The sequence below is a fragment of the Manis pentadactyla genome, chromosome 4 (genome assembly GCF_030020395.1).
Source record: "Manis pentadactyla isolate mManPen7 chromosome 4, mManPen7.hap1, whole genome shotgun sequence".
Classification (NCBI taxonomy): domain Eukaryota; kingdom Metazoa; phylum Chordata; class Mammalia; order Pholidota; family Manidae; genus Manis; species Manis pentadactyla.
In genome coordinates, this window is record NC_080022.1 from 99,269,214 (window position 1) to 99,290,688 (window position 21,475).

Below are 21,475 nucleotides of genomic sequence, written 5' to 3' on the forward strand. Positions count from 1 at the left end.
AGAGACTGGGGAGAATGGAAGGGTAGGCAAGGATAAGGGTGGGGAAAAAGAAAGGGGGTATTATGATTAGCATGTATAACGAGGATGGGGGAAAGGGGAGGGCTTTGCAACACAGAGAAGATAAGTAGTGATTCTGCAATATTTTGCTATGCTGATGGACAGTGACTGTAATGGAGTTTGTGGGAGGGACTTGGTGTAGGGAAGAGCCTAGTAAACATAATATTCCTCATGTAATTATAGATTACTGATAACAATAAAAGGGGGGTGGGCGGAAGATGGCGGCGTGAGTAGAGCAGCGGAAATCTCCTCCCAAAACAACATATATCTATGAAAATATAACAAAGACAACCCTTCCTAGAATAAAGACCAGAGGACACAGGACAATATCCAGACCACATCCGCACCTGAGAGAACCCAGCAACTCGCGAAGGGGGTAAGAAACAAGCCCCGGCCAGGCGGGAGCCCAGCGCCCATCCCCCCAACTCCCGGCCGGAGAAGAATATGCACAGCGGGAGGCAGACGGAGCACAGGGCTGCCGAACACCCAGCCCCAGCCATCCGGGCCAGAGTGCAGGGCCCTCGATACTAGGAAAACAGGGAAGCAAGAACAGTGAGCAGGCACTGGAGGCCAGGTGCCGGAGGACATAAGAAAACTGCGCGACCATTTTTTTTTTTTTTTTTTGCTTTTTTCCTGTTTTGTTTTGGCGAGTGCTTTTTGGAAGTCTTAAAGGGATAGGGAACCCAATACTAGGGAAACAGGGCAGCAAGACCGGTGAGCAGAGGCCTGAGGCTGGAATCGGACAATAAAGAAAAACGAGTGACCACCTTTTTTTTTAATTAAAAAAAAATTTTTTTTTTTTTAATTTAAAAATTTTTTTCTTTTTCTTTCTTTTTTTTTTTTTTTTGGTGGTCATTTTGTTTTGGCGGGTGCTTTTTGGAAGTCTTAAAGGGGCAGGGCGGGCCACTTAATCCAGAGGTAGGGAATCCGGGATCTCTGGGCACCCTAACCCCTGGGCTGCAGGGAGCAGGGAGGCCCCTTACGGAGATAAATAGCCTCCCAGCAGCTCCTGCTCCAACGCGACTCCACCATTTTGGAGTAGCTACCCGAGCCAGGCCACGCCCACAGCAACAGCGGAGATTAACTCCATAGCAGCCGGGCAGGAAGCAGAAACCCTGTCTGCGCGCAGCTGCGCAGCACAAGCCACTAGAGGCCGCTGTTCTCCCAGGAGAGGAGGGCCACAAACCAACAAGAAAGGAAGTCCTTCCAGCCGTCACTCGTCCCAGTTCTGCAGACTATTCCTATCACCATGAAAAGGCAAAGCTACAGGCAGACAAAGATCACAGAGACAACACCAGAGAAGGAGACAGACCTAACCAGTCTTCCTGACAAAGAATTCAAAATAAGAATCATAAACATGCTGACAGAGATGCAGAGAAATACGCAAGAAAAATGGGATGAAGTCCGGAAAGAGATCACAGATGCCAGAAAGGAGATCGCAGAAATGAAACAAACTCTGGAAGGGTTTATAAGCAGAATGGATAGAATGCAAGAGGCCATTGATGGAATTGAAATCAGAGAACAGGAACGCATAGAAGCTGACATAGAGAGAGACAAACGGATCTCCAGGAATGAAACAATATTAAGAGAACTGTGTGACCAATCCAAAAGGAACAATATCCGTATTATAGGGGTCCCAGAAGAAGAAGAGAGAGGAAAAGAGATGGAAAGGATCTTAGAAGAAATAATTGCTGAAAACTTCCCCAAACTGGGGAAGGAAATAATCGAACAGACCACGGAAATACACAGAACCCCCAACAGAAAGGATCCAAGAGGGACACCAAGACACATAATAATTAAAATGGCAAAGATCAAGGACAAGGAAAGAGTGTTAAAGGCAGCTAGAGAGAAAAAGGTCACCTATAAAGGGAAACCCATCAGGCTAACATCAGATTTCTCAGCAGAAACCCTACAGGCCAGAAGAGAATGGCATGATATATATAATAAAATGAAACAGAAGGGCCTTGAACCAAGGATACTGTATCCAGCACGACTATCATTCAAATATGATGGTGGGATTAAACAATTCCCAGACAAACAAAAGCTGAGGGAATTTGCTTTCCACAAACCACCTCTACAGAACATCTTACAGGGACTGCTCTAGATGGGAGCACTCCCAGAAAGAACACAGAACAAAACACCCAACATATGAAGAATCGAGGAGGAGGAACAAGAAGGGAGAGAAGAAAAGAATCTCCAGACAGTGTATATAACAGCTCAATAAGTGAGTTAAGTTAGGCAGTAAGATACTAAAGAGGCTAACCTTGAACCTTTGGTAACCACGAATTTAAAGCCTGCAATGGCAATAAGTACATATCTTTCAATAGTCACCCTAAATGTTAATGGGTTGAATGCACCAATCAAAAGACACAGAGTAACAGGATGGATAAAAAAGCAAGACCCATCTATATGCTGCTTACAAGAAACTCACCTCAAACCCAAAGACATGTACAGACTAAAAGTCAAGGGATGGAAAAACATATTTCAAGCAAACAACAGTGAGAAGAAAGCAGGGGTTGCAGTACTAATATCAGACAAAATAGACTTCAAAACAAAGAAAGTAACAAGAGATAAAGAAGGACGCTACATAATGATAAAGGGCTCAGTCAAACAAGAGAATATAACCATTCTAAATATATATGCACCCAACACAGGAGCACTAGCATATGTGAAACAAATACTAACAGAACTAAAGGGGTATATAGACTGCAATGCATTCATTCTAGGAGACTTCAACAAACCACTCACCCCAAAGGATAGATCAACTGGGCAGAAAATAACTAAGGACACAGAAGCACTGAACAACACAGTAGAGCAGATGGACCTAAAAGACATCTATAGAACTCTACATCCAAAAGCAACAGGATATACATTCTTCTCAAGTGCACAAGGAACATTCTCCAGGATGGACCACATACTAGGCCACAAAAAGAGCCTCAGAAAATTGGAAAAGATTGAAATTCTACCAACCAACTTTTCAGACCACAAAGGAATAAAACTAGAAGAAAACTGCACAAAGAAAGCAAAGAGGTTCACAAACACATGGAGGCTTAACAACACGCTCCTAAATAATCAATGGATCAATGACCAAATCAAAATGGAGATCCAGCAATATATGGAAACAAATGACAACAACAACACTAAGCTCCAACTTCTGTGGGACACAGCAAAAGCAGTCTTAAGAGGAAAGTATATAGCAATCCAAGCATATTTAAAAAAGGAAGAAAAAGCCCAAATGAATGGTCTAATGTCACAATTATCGAAATTGGAAAAAGAAGAACAGATGAGGCCTAAGGTCAGCAGAAGGAGGGACATAATAAAGATCAGAGAAGAAATAAATAAAATTGAGAAGAATAAAACAATAGAAAAAATTGATGAAACCAAGAGCTGGTTCTTCGAGAAAATAAACAAAATAGATAAGCCTCTAGCCAGACTTATTAAGAAGAAAAGAGAGTCAACACAAATCAACAGTATCCGAAACGAGAAAGGAAAAATCAGGACGGACCCCACGGAAATGCAAAGAATTATTAGAGAGTACTATGAAAACCTATATGCTAACAAGCTGGGAAACCTAGGAGAAATGGACAACTTCCTAGAAAAATACAACCTTCCAAGATTGACACAGAAAGAAACAGAAAATCTAAGCAGACCAATTACCAGCAACGAAATTGAAGCAGTAATCAAAAAACTACCAAAGAACAAAACCCCCGGGCCAGATGGATATACCTCGGAATTTTATCAGACATACAGGGAAGACATAATCCCCATTCCCTTAGAGTTTTCCAAAAAATAGAGGAGGAGGGGACACTCCCAAACTCATTCTATGAAGCTAACATCACCCTAATACCAAAACCAGACAAAGACCCCACCAAAAAAGAAAACTACAGACCAATATCCCTGATGAATGTAGATGCAAAAATACTCAACAAAAATTAGCAAACCGAATTGAAAAATACATCAAAAGGATCATACACCATGACCAAGTGGGATTCATTCCAGGGATGCAAGGATGGAACAACATCCGAAAGTCCATCAACATCATACACCACATCAACAAAAAGAAAGACAGAAACCACATGATCATCTCCGTAGATGCTGAAAAAGCATTTGACAAAGTTCAACATCCATTCATGATAAAAACTCTCAGCAAAATGGGAATAGAGGGCAAGTACCTCAACATAATAAAGGCCATCTATGATAAACGAACAGCCAACATTATATTGAACAGCGAGAAGCTGAAAGCATTTCCTCTGAGATCGGGAACTAGACAGGGATGCCCACTCTCCCCACTGTTATTTAACATAGTACTGGAGGTCCTAGCCACGGCAATCAGACAAAACAAAGAAATACAAGGCATCCAGATTGGTAAGAATTTAAACTGTCACTATTTGCAGATGACATGATACTGTACATAAAAAACCCTAAAGACTCCACCCCAAAACTACTAGAACTGATATCGGAATACAGCAAAGTTGCAGGATACAAAATCAACACACAGAAATCTGTGGCTTTCCTATATACTAACAATGACCCAACAGAAAGAGAAATCAGGAAAACAACTCCATTCACAAATGCATCAAAAAAAAAAAATACCTAGGAATAAACCTAACCAAGGAAGTGAAAGACTTTTACTCTGAAAACTACAAGTCACTCTTAAGAGAAATTAAAGGGGACACTAACAGATGGAAAGTCATCCCATGCTCGTGACTAGGAAGAATTAATATCGTCAAAATGGCCATCCTGCCCAAAGCAATATACAGATTTGATGCAATCCCTATGAAACTACTAGCAACTTTCTTCAATGAACTGGAACAAATAATTCAAAAATTCATATGGATACACCAAAGACCCCGAATAGCCAAAGCAATCCTGAGAAAGAAGAATAAAATAGGAGGGATCTCACTCCCCAACTTAAAGCTCTACTATAAAGCCATGGTAATCAAGACAATTTGGTACTGGCACAAGAGCAGAGCCACAGACCAATGGAACAGAATGGAGAATCCAGACATTAACCTAGACATATATGGTCAATTAATATTTGATAATGGAGCCATGGACATACAATGGCGAAATGACAGTCTCTTCAACAAGTGGTGCTGGCAAAACTGGACAGCTACATGTAGGAGAATGAAACTGGACCATTGTCTAACCCCATATACAAAAGTAAACTCCAAATGGATCAAAGACCTGAATGTAAGTCATGAAACCATTAAACTCTTGGAAGAAAACATAGGCAAAAACCTCTTAGACATAAACATGAGTGACCTCTTGAACATATCTCCCCGGGCAAGGAAAACAACAGCAAAAATGAGTAAGTGGGACTATATTAAGCTGAAAAGCTTCTGTACAGCAAAAGACACCATCAATAGAACAAAAAGGATCCCTACAGCATGGGAGAATATATTTGAAAATGACACATCCGATAAAGGCTTGACGTCCAGAATATATAAAGAGCTCACATGCCTCAACAAACAAAAAACAAATAGCCCAATTAAAAAATGGGCAGAGGAACTGAACAGTTTTCCAAAAATGAAATACAGATGGCCAACAGACACATGAAAAGATGCTCCACATCGCTAATTATCAGAGAAATGCAAATTAAAACTACAATGAGGTATCACCTCACACCAGTAAGGATGGCTGCCATCCAAAAGACAGACAACAACAAATGTTGGCAAGGCTGTGGAGAAACGGGAACCCTCCTACACTGCTGGTGGGAATATAAGTTAGTTCAACCATTGTGGAAAGCAGTATGGAGGTACATCAAAATGCTCAAAACAGACTTACCATTTGACCCAGGAATTGCACTCCTAGGAATTTACCCTAAGAATGCAGCACTTAAGTATCAGAAAGATCAGTGCACCCCTATGTTTATCGCAGCACTATTTACAATAGCCAAGAATTGGAAGCAACCTAAATGTCCATTGATAGATGAATGGATAAAGAAGATGTGGTACATATACACAATGGAATACTAGTCAGCCATAAGAAAAGGGCAAATCCAATCATTTGCAGCAACATGGATGGAGCTTGAGGGTATTATGCTCAGTGAAACAAGCCAATCGGAGAAAGAGAAATATCAAATGATTTCACTTATCTGTGGAATATAAGAACAAAGGAAAAACTGAAGGAACAAAACAGTAGCAGAATCACAGAACTCAAGAATGGACTAACAGGTACCAAAGGGAAAGGGACTGGGGAGGATGGGTGGGTAGGGAGGGATAAGGGTGGGGAGAAGTAGGGGGGTAGTAAGATTAACATGCATGGGGGGGTAGGAGAAAAGGGAGGGCTGTACAACACAGAGAAGGCAAGTAGTGATTCTACAACATTTTGCTATGCTGATGGACAGTGACTGTAAAGGGGTTTATAGGGGAGACCTGGTATAGGGGAGAGCCTAGTAAACATAATATTCGTCATGTAAGTGTAGATTAGTGATACCAAAAACAAAACAAAAAAAAAGAGGGCAGTTCCTGTGTGGTAACCTCCAATGAGTTCTACACAAGGGTAGAAAGGGCATATAAAAGTGTAGGCAAAGGGTCTGATTGCGTTTATACAGAAGATCAAAGCCTAATTGGGCTACCCCAAAAATGAACTAAGATATGATATGAAAGAGAACTTCCAACATCAGCACTCTCTGGAAGACTCATGCCAGAAGATGATCATCAAAAAACCCCAACAAAGATCCACGCACTGCTACAGCTGTAGATGCACTCATCCCACCAGCTCCTGGACTTGCCACGGGAATGAAGGAGATATCTAACCTGGCCTGTGCATACAGGAAAACAACAAATTTGACTGGATCTATACTGTTGGAACTCAACCAAGAATTAGGAGAAGTGCAATTTGTAGCACTCCAAAATCTTACAACTACAGACTATTTACTGTTAAAAGAACATAAGGGATGTGAACATTCCCCAGGAATGGGTTGTTTTAATTTGTCTGATTTCTCTCAGACTGTTCAAGTTCAGTTGGACAATATCCACCATATCATAGATAAGTTTTCACAAATGCCTAAGGTGCCTAACCGGTTTTCTTGGTTTCACTGGAGATGGCTGGTAATTACAGATATGCTTTGGTTATGTAACTATACTCCTATTATGTTAATGTGTGCGTGCATTTTAAGTAGTAGCTTAAAAGCTATACATGCTGAAGTTACTCTACAAGAAGATATGTCAACGAAATAATCAATCTTCCCATGTTTTCTTCCACCTGCTACTTCTATAGCTTTTCTTCTTCCTTCCTAATTACAACCCTTAAATAGAATTTGTGCCTCATATAGAATTTACCGAGTATCATAGCTCTTCCAAGTGGTAAAGATACGTCAAGACAAATGGTGGGCATAGAAGCTACAGGGCATAAATATGCAAAGAAATAAAAAGCTAACCATTTCAAACAATAAGGCTTCTCTCTCACTTACCAACTTCACATGTCCCTGTATGGCCCCGGAAGATGACTGGTTAGCCAGAGACGGGTAAGATTCCTCAAGGGAGGAACAACCTAAGACAGGCACAGTCGCAGGGGGGCCATCAGGTGAGAAATTGGGGATCAACAGAGGTGAGGCTTAGAACCTCACCTCCCCGTTCTGAGTGAAATCTTCTGCATACGTGGACGCTTTATTGCCCTTGTCTAGCTTGGATTAACACATAGTCTACAGGCACACACCTGATCATCTACATTTGCTCTCTTAGAACACTAAACTATGTTTTCTACCTTTATCTTGTATCTACCTACCACTTCAGCATTTTATTAAAAATAATAATAATAAAGAGGGAAATGTGGTATCCACATATAAATCAAGTATAAAAACCAAATGAGTATTCATATTTGAACTGACTGTTTATAGTTCATATTGCATGAGCAAAACCGAAAGTTTCGGTGATGACTGCCCTTGTACTGTTCACTATGTAACTTATTCACTATGTAAGAATTTGTTCTCCATGTAAGAACTTGTTTGTTATGCCTCAGAAGATTGGAGACTGACGAAAATTAGGCTTGGGGTGGATTAATGATTGTGCATTGAGCATTGACTCCCCTATACAGAATTTTATTGTCGTTAACAACCATTTGATCAATAAATATGAGAGATGCCCTCACAAAAAAAAAAAAAAAAAAAAAAGGACAGACTTCCAATGGTAAAATAAATAAGTAACCAGGATGTAATGTATAGCATACGGAATATAGTCAACATATTGTAACAGCTTGGTAGGGTGATAGCTGGAACCTAGAATTATGTATATAAATATTTTATCACTGTTGTACACTTGAAACTAATGTAATACTGTGCGTCAACTACCCTTCAATAAAAAATAATTATCTAAAAAAAAAAAAAACTAAAAAAGGGGGATTACTCCCTGATAGGATAAAATTAACTGCAAATCAACGATTAATGCATGCTTTACATATCCTTAATATTGATATTTTTAAGGGTGTCGGATGATCAGCTATGGAAGTACATTTTTCTGATAATATTCCTTTCTCGTAAAAAAAAAGCAGTTCCTGTGTGGTGGTCTCCAATAGGTTCTTCACAATGGTATAAAGGTCATATCAAAATGTTGGCAAAGGCTTTGTTTGTTTTCATACAGAGGATCAAAGCCTAATTTGGCTACCCAGAAAACGAATTAAGATATGATATGAAGAACTTCGAAAATCAACATCCTCTGGAAGAGTGATTCCAGAAGATGATCATCAAAAAACTTCAACAAAGATCCTGGTGCAGTTGCAGTTGTAGCTGCATTCATCCCACTGGTTTCTGGACTTGCCTTTGGGATGCAGAAGGAGATATCTAAGCTGGCCTATGCATACAGTAAAAGAACAAATTTGACTGGACCTATATTTTTAGAACTCAACCAAGAATTAGGAGAAGTGCAAGTTGCAGTGCTCCAAAATTGTGTGACTGTAGACTATCTATTGTTAAAAGAACATATGGGATGTGAACAGTTCCCAGGAATGTGTTGTTTTAATTTGTCTGATTTTTCTCAAACTATTCAAATTCAGTTAGACAATATCCACCATATTATTGATAAGTTTTTACAAATGCCTGGGGTACCTAACTGGTTTTCTTCATTTCACTGGATATGGCTGGTAATTGTAGGTCTGCTTTTGTTGTGTATCTGTATTCCTATTCTGTTAATGTGTGTATGCAATTTAATTAGTAGTTTGTTAAAACCTATGCATGCTTATGTTACTCTACAAGAAGTTATGTCAAAGAAATAATCAATCTTCCCATGTTTTCTTCCGTCTGCTACTTCTGTAGCTTTTCTTCTTCCTTCCTAATTACAACCCTTTAGTAGAATTCGTGCCTCATATTAGAAATTACTGAGTATCATAATTCTTCCAAGTGGTAAAGATTCCTCGAGACAAATGCTGGGCATAGAAGCCACAGGGCATAAATCTGAAAAGAAGTAAAAAGCTAACCTTTTCATAGAATATTGTTCTCTCTCACTTACCAACTTTACATTTCCCTGTATGGCCCCGGAAGATGGCTGGTTAGCCAGAGACGGGTAAGATTCCTCAAGGGAGGAACAACCTAGGACAGGCACAGTCACAGGGGGACCATCAGGTGAGAAATTGGGGATCAACAGAGGTGAGGCTTAGAACCTCACCCCCCCCTGTTTTGAGAGAAATCTGCATCAGTGGATGTTTTGTTGCCCTTGTCTAGCTTGGATTAATACTTAGTCTATAGGCACAGACCTTATCATCTTCATTTGCCCTCTTACAGCACTAAATTATGTTTTCTACATTTATCTTGCATCTACCTACCAGTTCAGCATTTTATTTAAAAAAGTACAGGAGAAATGTGGGATTCACATATAAATCAAGTATAAAAATCAAAGGGATAATCATATTTGATTTGATTGTTTTTAGTTCATGATGCGTGATCAAAACCGAAAGTTTCTGTGATATGACTGCCCTTGCACTGTTCACCATTTAAGATATTATTCACTATGCAAGAACTTGTTCACCATGTAAGAACTTGTTCTTATGCTTTAGAAGTTTGGAGACTGTTGAGAATTAGGCTTGGGGTTGATTAATGATTGTCCATTGAGTCCCCTATACATATTTTTATTGTTTTTAAGAACCATTTGATCAATAAATATGAGAGATGCCCTCTCAAAAAAAAAAAAGAATAAAATACCTAGGAATAAACCTAACCAAGAAAGTGAATGATCTATACCCTGAAAACTGCAAGACCCTCAAGAGAAATTAAAGAGGACACTAATAAATGGAAATTTATCCCATGCTCTTGGGTAGGAAGAATTAATATTGTAAAAATGGCTATCCTGCCTAAAGCAATCTACAGATTCTATGCAATCCATATCAAAATACCAACAGCATTCTTCAACAAAGTGGAACAAGTAGTTCTAAAATTCATATGGAACCACAAAAGACCCCACATAGCCAAAACCATCCTGAGAAGGAAGAATAAAGCAAGGGGGATTATGCTCCCCAACTTCAAGCTCTACTACAAAGCCACAGTAATCAAGACAATTTGGTACTGGCACAAGAACAGTCCCATAGACCAATGGAACAGACTAGAGAGTGCAGATATTAACCCAAGCACATATGGTTAATTAATATATGTTATAGGAGCCATACAGTGGGGAAATGACAGCCTCTTCAACAGGTCGTGTTGTCAAAATTAGACAGTTACATGTAAGAGAATGAAACTGGATTACTGTCTAACTCCATACACAAAAGTAAACTCAAAATGGATCAGACCTGAAGTCATGAAACCATTAAACTCTTAAGGGGAAAACATAGGCAAAACTCTCTTGAATATAAACGTAGCAACTTTTTCATGAACATATCTTCCCATGCAAGGGAAACAAAAGCAAATATGAACACATGTAACTGCATCAAACTAAGAAGCTTTGGTACAGCAAAGGACACCATCAGTAGAACAAAAAGGCATCCTATAGTATGGGGGAATATATTTATAAATGACATATCCAATAAGGGGTTGACATATAAAATATATAAAGAGCTCACATGCTTCAACAACCAAAAAGGAAATAACCTGATTAAAAAATGGCAGATGATCTAAACAAACACTTCTTCAAAGAAGAAATTCAGTTGGCCAACAGGCACATGAAAAAATGCTCCACATCACTAATCATCAGAGAAATGCAAATTAAAACCACAATGAGATATCACCTCACCAGTTAGGATGGCCAACATCCAAAAGCAGACAAGAGCAAATGCTGTTGAGGATGTGGAGAAAGGGGAACCCTCCTACACTGCTGGTGGGAATGTAAATTAGTTCAACCATTGTGGAAAGCAGTATGGAGGTTCCTCAAAAAGCTAAAAATAGAAATTTTGACCTGGGAATTCCACTTCTAGGAATTTACCCTAAGTATACAGGAACCCAGATTCAAAAGTACATATGCACCCCTATGTTTATCGCAGCACTATTCACAATAGCCAAGGAATGGAAGCAACCTAAGTGTCCATCAGTAAATGGATGGTTAAAGAAGAGGTGGTACATATACACAATAGAATATTATTCAGCTATAAGAAGAAAACAAATCCTACCATTTGCAACAACTTGGATGGAGCTAGAGGGTATTATGCTCAGTGAAATAAGCCTGTGGTAGAAAGACAAGTATGAAATGATTTCACTCATGTACAGAGTATAACAACAAAGCAAAAGCTGAAGTAACAAAACAGCAGCAGACTCACAGAACCCAAGAATGGACTAACAGTTACAAAAGTGAAAGGGACTGAGGAGTGGGTGGGAAAGGAGGCATAAGGGAATTAAGGGCCTTATAATTAGCACACTTAATGTTGGGGTCTCGGAGAAGGCAGTATAGTGCAGAGAAGACAATTAATGACTCTGTAGCATCTTACTATGCTGATGGACAGTGACTGAAATGGGGTATGTGGTGGGGACTTGATAATGGGGGAAACCTAGTAACCACAGTGTTAATCATGTGAAAAATGTATATTAATGATATCATAATATAAATAAATAAATAGAAGAAGCCTTTTAAGGGAAAATGGTTATGTGGAGGAACCAGAGATCTCATTTATGAATGTGTTGTGAGACATAATACTTGTAAATATTTCTGAGGACTTCTGGACTAATAAAGACAGAAAATGGAATAAAATGCTTTTTACCTATAGTAAGTGGGAGTGAACATGTAAGACATTTCAATAAACTGATTAAAATTTGGCATCATTAAAAAAACTGGATTTAACCCAGAAAAGTGTTTTTTGATGCCACTGAAAATTATGATGCAACCACACTGGGGAAACAGCATCCAGTCCTGATTGCTCTACATTTGGGACGCCATAATTCAAGTTGTACTGGACGACAGTATTGTGAGATGGAAATTGACAGAGTTCATAAAATTATAAATTCCGTGTAGTGTACACAGCAGAGGGAATAATAGACTTGAAGGTCCATACTTGATCAGCCTTATAAAGACACAGTAACACATTAAAGAACTTATTTTATGAAAAAAATGGTATTTTGGTAGTATTTTAATTGGATTAATAAACTTTTACCCTTAGAAATAACAGACTGAAAATATTAAGTTCAAAAGGGATTGTAAATAGAACATTTCAATGTGTGTTCATTCCTCACCTTAAGGCTGAAATAATGGAAGAAAACCATATCTTCCTTCCAAATAGGCCTTGCCTCCACTGTCATATACAGTAGCTTGGATGAATGGATAAGGCATTTCTCTGTAATCTAACCAACACTTTTTAAATGAATGTTAATCTTTACGAATAATAAGAAAACACAGATACTATGAAAGGATAGTGATAAATCTTTCCTTTTTTCCTGTGGACACATCAAGACTACCTTTCAATTAAGTATAGGCATGAGATGGAACTTTAGCCAGTGAAAGGTAAATGAAATAGATATGTTGGCATTTTTCACACTAAGATTTTGAAAAACAGAAATCTTTCCCCAGTTTTTTCTCTACACCAATTGGTTATGGACAAGATTTTTAGGAGATGACAATCACATGGTAGGAGACTGAACTAGTTCACTTTTCATCAGATTTTAGAAAACCTAGAGATCTAATGTAATTTAGAAAGTCCATTTTTATCCATCCCAGTTGCTAAGGTTATATAGTATATATCTGGAGTGGTGTCATATATTGTAAGTGCTCAATGAATTTCTGAAAGAGCAACAACTTATCTCTTCTACAGTGTCCTGTACAGTGAAATGAAGCTCCATAAATATTGGCTTATTAATATCCCTGTAGGTCCATGATGTATATCTTGACTCTTTCAACCAGCCAGAGTATTAACTTTAGAAAGAATGTACTCATTTATTAGGAAGATAAAAATATAACACAGAACTAAAACAAAGGAAAAATCATTCATAGGTATTATGAGTCTTAACAGTGTAAGCAACTATATCCTCAAAAAGGCATGGTTATTTGAAAGAGGTCACCTGAGACTTCACCTACTCAGAAATTCTGAGTAGAGTACATGGAGAATGCCTCATATTCTAAAATATGCAATTGGAATGTAGTGTTCAGAGAAATCCCCCATGTTTGGAAAGCTGGCAGTTCAGCTGTGAAGGACAAATATTCCACTAGAATCTCACCACGGTTCAGATTCCAACCCCTGTGAGAAGGAAATCCTATTCACTTAAAATATTTGAAGTAAGTGGTAAAGTGAATTAAAGCAACAAAGCTCATCTTCTCAACTGCACATTAACTTGGCCTCCACTCTCGGAACCTGACAAAAGAACAAGCATACCTTTTGGTGAGGTAACTTTTTTCTTTTCTTTGATTTAAATATAATTGATACACAATGTTCTACTCATTTCTAGTGTACAACATAGTTATTTGACAATTATATACATTACTAAATGTTCACCACAAGTATAGTTGCTGTCTGTCAATGTAGAAGACTGACACAATATTGGCTGTATTTCCTATGCAGTAGCTTCATCCCCATGGCTAATTTATTTTTTAATTGGGTATTTGTACCTCTATCTCCACCACCTATTTCACCCATACCCCAACGCCTTATCTTATGGCAACCACCAGTGTGTCCCTTGAGTCTGTTACTGTTTTGTTTGTTCATTTGTTCTGCTTTTTAGATTCCACATGTAGGTGAAATCATATGGTATTTGTATTAATCATCTGATGTATTTCGTTTAACATAATACCCTCTAGATCTATAAATATAGTCATAAGTGCCAATATTTCATTCTTTTTGTAGCTGAGTAATATTCCATTGTATATATATGTACCACATCTTTACCCATCTATCTATCAATGGACACTAAGTTTGCTTACATTTCTTGGTTATTACAAATAATGATGTGATAAACATAGAAGATCATATGTTTTCAAATTAGTGATTTTATTTTCCTTGGGTAAGTTCACAGATAAAGAATTACTGAGTCCTGTGGTATTTTTATTTCTAGTCTTGGGAAACCTCCATATTGCTTTCCATAGTGGCTGCACCAATTTACATTCCTACCAACAGTGTAGGATGGTTCCTTTGTCTGCACATCCTTGTCAGCACTTGCTATTTCTTGTCTTCTTTATATTAGCCATTCTGACTAGTGTGAAGTGATATCTCATTGTGGTCTTGATTTGCATTTCATTGATGATTAGTGATGTTGGGTATCCTTTCCTCTGTCTTTTGGCCATCTGTGTGTCTTCTTTGGAAAAATGCTTATTCTGGTTCTCTAACATTTACGAATCACACTGTGTTTTTTTGGTGTGGAGTTGTATGAGTTCTTTCTATACATTGGATATTAGCCCATTATCAGGTACATCATTTGTAAATATATTCTCCCATAGACTGGGCTGCCTTTTTGTTTTGTCAATGTCTCCTTGCTCTACAGAAGCTTTTTAGTTTGATATAATCCCACTTATTTCTCTTTTTGTTTTCTTTTTAATTTTTTATTAAGGCATTACTGATATACACTCTTATGAAGGTTTCTCATGAAAAAACAATGTGGTTACTACATTTACCCGTAGTATCAAGTCCCCACCCATACCACAATGCAGTCACTGTCCATCAGTATAGTGAGATGCCACAGATTCACTGTTTGCCTTCTCTGTGCTACACTGTTTTCCCTGTGACCAACCACACCATGTGTACTAAACGTAATACCCCTCAATCCCCATCTCCCTCCCTCCCAACCGACCCTCCCACAGCCCTCCCCTTTGGTAACCACTAGTCCCTTCTTGGAGTCTCTTGAGTCTGTTGCTATTTTGTTCTTTCAGTTTTGCTTCATTGTTATACTCCACAAATGAGGGAAATCATTTGGCACTTGCCTTTCTCCACCTGGCTTATTTCACTCAACATAATATCCTTCAGCTCCATCCATGTTGTTGCAAATGGTAGGATTTGTTTCTTTCTTATGGCTGAATAGTATTCCATTGTGTATATATACCACTTCTTCTTTATTCATTCATCTACTGATGGACACTTAGGTTGCTTCCATATCTTGGCTATTGTAAATAGTGCTGTGATAAACATAGGGGTGCATATGTCTTTTTGAATCTAAGAAGTTGTATTCTTTGGGTAAATTCCAAGGGGTGGGATTCCCAGGTCAAATGACATTTCCATTTTTATCTTTTGAGGAACCTCCATATTGCTTTTCACAATGGTTAAACTAGCTTACATTCTCACAAGCAGTGTAGGAGGGTTCCCCTTTCTCCACGTCCTTACCACCATTTGTTGTTCTTAGTCTTTTTGATGCTGGCCATCTTTACTGGTGTGAGGTGATATCTCATTATGTTCTTAATTTCCATTTCCCGGATGTTTAGTGATGTGGAGCATCTTTTCATGTGCCTGCTGGCCATCTGAATTTCTCTGGAGAATTCTCCCTTCATATCCTCCGCCCAGTTTTTAATCAGGTTATTTGCTTTTTAGGTGTTGAGGCCTGTGTGTTCTTTATACATTTTGGATGTTAATCCCTTGTCATATATGTCATTTACAAAGGTATTCTTCCATACTGTAAGATGCCTTTTGTTCTGTTGATGGTGTCCTGTGCCATACAGAAGTTTTTTGTTTGATTCAGTCCCTTGTGTTCATTTTTGCTTTTGTTTCCCTTGCTTAAGGAGATTTGTTCAGCAAAAAAGTAGCTCATGTATATATTCAGGAGATTTTTGTCTATGTTGTCTTCTAAGAGTTTCATGGTTCCATGACATACATTCAGGTCTTTGATTCATTTTGATTTTACTTTTGTGTATGGGGTGAAACAATAATCCAGTTTCATTCTCTTGCGTGTGGCTATCCAGTTTTGCCAACACCAGTTGTTGAAGAGGCTGTCATTTCCCCATTGTATGTCCATGGCTCCTTTATTGTATATTAATTGACCATATATGGTTGGGTTTACATCTGGGCTTTCTAGTCTGTTCCATTTGTCTATGGTTCTGTTCTTGTGCCAGTACCAAATTTTCTTGATTACTGTGATTTTGTAGTAGAGCTTGGAGTTGGGGAACATAATCCCCTCTGCTTTATTCTTCCTTGTCAGGGTTGCTTTGGCTATTCGGGGCCTTTGTGGTTCCATGTGAATTTTAGAACTATTTGATTTAGTTTTTTGAATAATGCTATTGGTATTTTGATAGGAATTGCACTGAATCTCTAGATTGCTTTAGGCAGGAGGGCCATTTTGACATTATTAATTCTTCCTGTCTGTGAGCACAGGACGTGTTTCCATTTATTGGTATCTTCTTTTATTTCCTTCATGAGTGTCTTGCAGTTTTCAGAGTATAGTTCTTTCACTTCCTTGGTTCGGTTTATTCCTAGGTCTTTTATTCTTTTTGATACATCTCTGAATGGAATTTTCCTGATTTCTCTTTCTGCTAGTTCATCATTAGTGTATAGGTGTGCAACATATTTATGTGGATTAATTTTGAATCCTGCAACTTTGCTGAATTCAGATATTAGATCTGGTAGTTCTAGAGTGGATCCTTTAGGGTTTTTTGTGTACAATGTGAAAACAGGGACAGTTTAACTTCTTCCTTGCCTATCTGGATGCCTTTTACTTCTTTGTGTTGTCTGATTGCCATTGCTAGGCCTCCAATACTATGTTGAATAGAAGTGGGGAAAGTTGGTAAACTTGTGTTTTTCCCCATCATAAAGAAAAAGCTTTAAGCTTCTCACTGTTAAGTATAATGTTGGCTGTGAGTTTGTCAAATATGGCCTTTATTATGTTGTGGTACTTGCTCTCTCTTTATCAATTTTGTTGAGAGTTTTTATTATGAATGGATATTGAATTTTGATGAATGCTTTTCAGCATCTTTGGAGATGAGCGTGTGGTTTTTGTCCTTTTTGTTAATGTGGTAGATGATGTTGATGGATTTTCGAATGTTGTACCATCCTTGCATCCCTGGAATAAATCATACTTGATCATGATGGATGATCTTTTTGATATATTTTTGAATTCTGTTTGCTAATATTTTGTTGAGTATTTTTCATCTATGTTCATCAGGGATATTGGTCTGTAATTTAATTTTATTTTGTGGTGTCTTTGCCTGATATTGGTATTAGGGCTGGCCTCAGAATGATTTTGGAAGAATTCCCTCCTTTTCAACTTTTTGGAAAACTTTAAGGAGGATGGGTGTTAGATCTTCACTAAATGTTTGATAAAATTCAGTGGTGAAGCTGTCTGAGCCAGGTCTTTCATTTTTAGGTAGTTTTTTGATTACCAACTCAATTTTGTTGCTGGTAATTGGTCTTCATATTTTCAATTTGTTTCTGGGTAAGTCTTGGTAGTTTGTATTTTTCTAGAAAGTTCTCCATTTCTTCTAAGTTATCCAGTTTGTTAGCATGCAAATTTTCATAGTAATTTCTAATAATTCTTTGTATTTCTGTGGTGTCCGTTGTGATTTTTCCTTTCTCATTTCTGATTCTGTTTATGTGTGTAGACTCTTTTTTTCTTGATAGGTCTGGATGTGGGTTTATTTTATTTTCTCAAAGAACCAGTTCTTCCTTTCATTGATTCTTTCTATTGTTTTCTTCTTCTTGATTTTATTTATTTCTGCTCTAATTTTTATTATGTCCCTCTTTCTACTGACTTTGGGCCTCATTTGTTCTTCTTTCTCTAGTTTCATTAATTGTGAGTTTAGAGTGTTCATATGGGATTGTTCTTCTTTCCTGAGGTAGGCCTGTATTGCAATATACTTTCCTCTTAGCACAGCCTTTGCTGTGTCCCACAGATTTTGCATTGTTGACTTATTGTTGTCATTTGTCTCCATATATTGCTTGATCTCTGTTTTTATTTGGTCATTGATCCATTGATTATTTAGGAACATATTGTGAAGCCTCCATGTGTGTGTGTGATTTTTCACTTTCTTTGTGTAATTTATTTCTAGTTTCACTCCTCTGTGGTCTGAGAAACTGGTTGGCACAATTTCAATCTTTTTAAATTTACTAAGGCTCTTTGTGTGGCCTAGTATATGATCTATTCTTGAAAATATTCCATGTGTACTTGAGAAGAATGTGTATTCTGCTGCTTTTGGGTGAGGTCCATCTGTTCTAATGTGTTCTTCAATGCCTTTGTGTCCTTACTTATTTTCTGTCTATTTGATCTGTCCTTCAGAGTGAGTGGGATGTTGAAGTCTCCCAGAATGAATGCATTGCATTCTATTTCCTCTTTTAATTCTGTTAGTATTTGTTCCACATATATTGGTGCTCCTGTTTTAGGTGCATAGATATTTGTAATGGTTATATATTCTTGTTAGACTGACCCTTTTATTATTATTTAGTGTCCTTCTTCATCTCTTGTGACTTTCTTTGTTTTGAAGTCTATTTTTTCTGATACAATTACTGCAACTCCTGCTTTTTTCTCCCTATTGTTTTCATGAAATATCTTTTTCCATCCCTTCACTTTTAGTCTGTGTATGTCTTTGGGTTTAAAGTGAGTCTCTTGTAGGCAGCATATAGATGGGTCTTGTTTTCTTTTATCCCTTCAGTGACTCTATGTCTTTTGATTGGTGCATTGAGACCATTTACATTTGTGGTGATTATCAATAGGTATGTTCTTATGGCCATTGCAGGCTTTCGATTGTGGTTACCAAAGGTTCAAGGTTAACTTCCTTACTGTATAAGATTATTACTTAACTCAGTATCCTATTTCAAACACAATCTAAAGGTTCTTTTTTCCTCCTAGTTCTTCCTCCTCCATTCTTTATGTATTAGATATCATATTTTGTTTTCTTTGTCCATCCCTTGTTTGACTTTGGGGATAATTGATTTAATTTTGAATTTGTTTAGTAATTAACTGTTCTACTTTCTTTGCTGTGGTTTTATTACCTCTGGTGACAGCTATTAAACTTTAGGAACACTTCCATTCATAGCAGCCCCTACAAAATACTCTGTAGAGACAGTTGTGGGAGGTAAATTCTCTCAGCTTTTGCTTATCTGGAAATTGTTTAACCCCTCCTTCAAACTCAAATGATAGTCTTGCCAGATTAAGTATTCTTGGTTTGAAGCCCTTCTGCTTCATTGCATTAAACACATCATGCCACTTCCTTCTGGCCTATAGGGTTTCTATTGAGAAATATGAGAATAGCCTGATGGGCTTTCCATTGTATGTGATCTTATTTCTCTCTCTCTGGTTGCTTTTGATAGTCTGTCCTTATCCTTTATTTTTGCCATTTTGATTACTATATGTCTTGGTGTTGTCTTCCTTGGGTCCCTTATGTTGGGAGATCTCTACATCTTCATGGCCAGAGAGACTATCTCCTTCCCCAGAATGCAGAAGTTTTCAGCAATTACATCCTCAAAGACACTTTCTATCCTTTCTTCTCTCTCTTCTTCTTCTGGTACCCCTATAATGCAAATATTGTTCCATTTGGTTTGGTCACACCATTTTCTCCGTACTCTTTCATTCTTAGAAATTGTTTATTTTCTGTGTGCCTCAGCTTCTTTGTATTCCTCTTCTCTAATTTCTGTTTCATTTATCATCTCCTCCACTGTGTCTAATCTGCTTTTAAAATCTTCTGTTGTATGTTTTGTTTGTGATACTGTGTTCCATAATGATTAGATCTCTGCGTGGAATTCATTCCTGAGTTCTTGAATATTTTTCTGTACCTCCATGAGCATGTTAAGGATTTTTACTTTGAAATCTCTTTCAGATAGATTCGTGATTTTGATTTCATTTAAATCTTTCTCTGTTGTTGTATTTATAATCTTGCTTTGAACCAGGTTTCTTTGATGTTTCATATTTGTATGTGGTGCCCAGATGCCCTACTCCCTGGAGCTGCTAAACCCCTGGAGCAATGTCGGAGGTTGCAGTGGAGCGATGCTGGTACCTGGGAGGAGGAAAGAGCTGTTTACTGCTTCCTGGCTGCTCTGCCTGTATCTACTGCTACAATCAGTGGGCTGAGCACACAGGCATAAGTCTCTATGGTTTGTGTTTGTAGCTGCTGTAGATAGGACTTCCCTCTTCCCTTTAGCTGGCCTAATGCCAGGGTACAGTTTGCCAGTTTGTGAGCCAGGTGGGGCTGGCCAGGAGGAAGGTGCAGCAGGCTGCGTATCACAGAGTTGGGCCTTGGAGCTGTGTAGCCAGTCGTCAGGTTGGAATGACTGAAGTTCATGAAAGTTCCCAACCTGCTGGGCAGAGTGCACCTAAATTATTTTGTCTACCTGTCCTTTCTCCTGAGCAGTAAGCTCTGTGTAATTCTTGCCCCTTTAGCAGCCCTCTCCCTGTTAGAAAGTCTCTCAGTCTGCCCACATTTCTTTTGTTCCAGAGCAGCTGGATATGGATCGCTGCTTTCCACATGTGACTGGTGTCTCAGTCTCTCCAGGTATTCTGCCTTTCTTAGCTTTCCAATGCCCCTAATCATGAGAGCACCATGAAATGTAGGTTTTATTCCCAGAGCAGATCTCCAAAGCTAGGTGTTCAGCAGTCCCAGGCCTCCACTCCCTCCCTGCTCTGTTTCTCTTCCTCCTGCCAGTGACCTGTGGTGGGGGAAGGGCTTGGGTCCTGCTGGTCCACAGTTAGGGTATGTTTCCCTATTCCTTGAGGTTTATTCTTTTCTCCAAGTGTATGCACTCTGGCACATCCCTCTTTCCTGTTGCTCTTTCACGATTATTTGTATTAATTATATTTTTGTATTATATGCAGTTTAAGGAGGAAGCCTCTGTCTAGCCTCTCACGCCATCTTTACTCCAGTCCTATGCTTCTCTCGACTATGTTTTTTTCAAATTGAAGGACAGTTGATAAAAAATATAGTCATTTCAAGTATACAACATAGTGATTAAGCATTTTTCTACATTATTAAATGCTCACTTCAACTGGTATAGTTGGTATCTGGAGATGACCATATGATTTTCAGTCCTTCTTTTGTTAATGTGGTGTATCACATTATTTGATTTGAAGATATTGAACAATCCTAGTATCCTGGGAATAAATCCCACTTGGTTATGGGGAATGATCCCTGTAATGTATTTTTTAATTCAGTTTCTTAATATTTTGTTGATG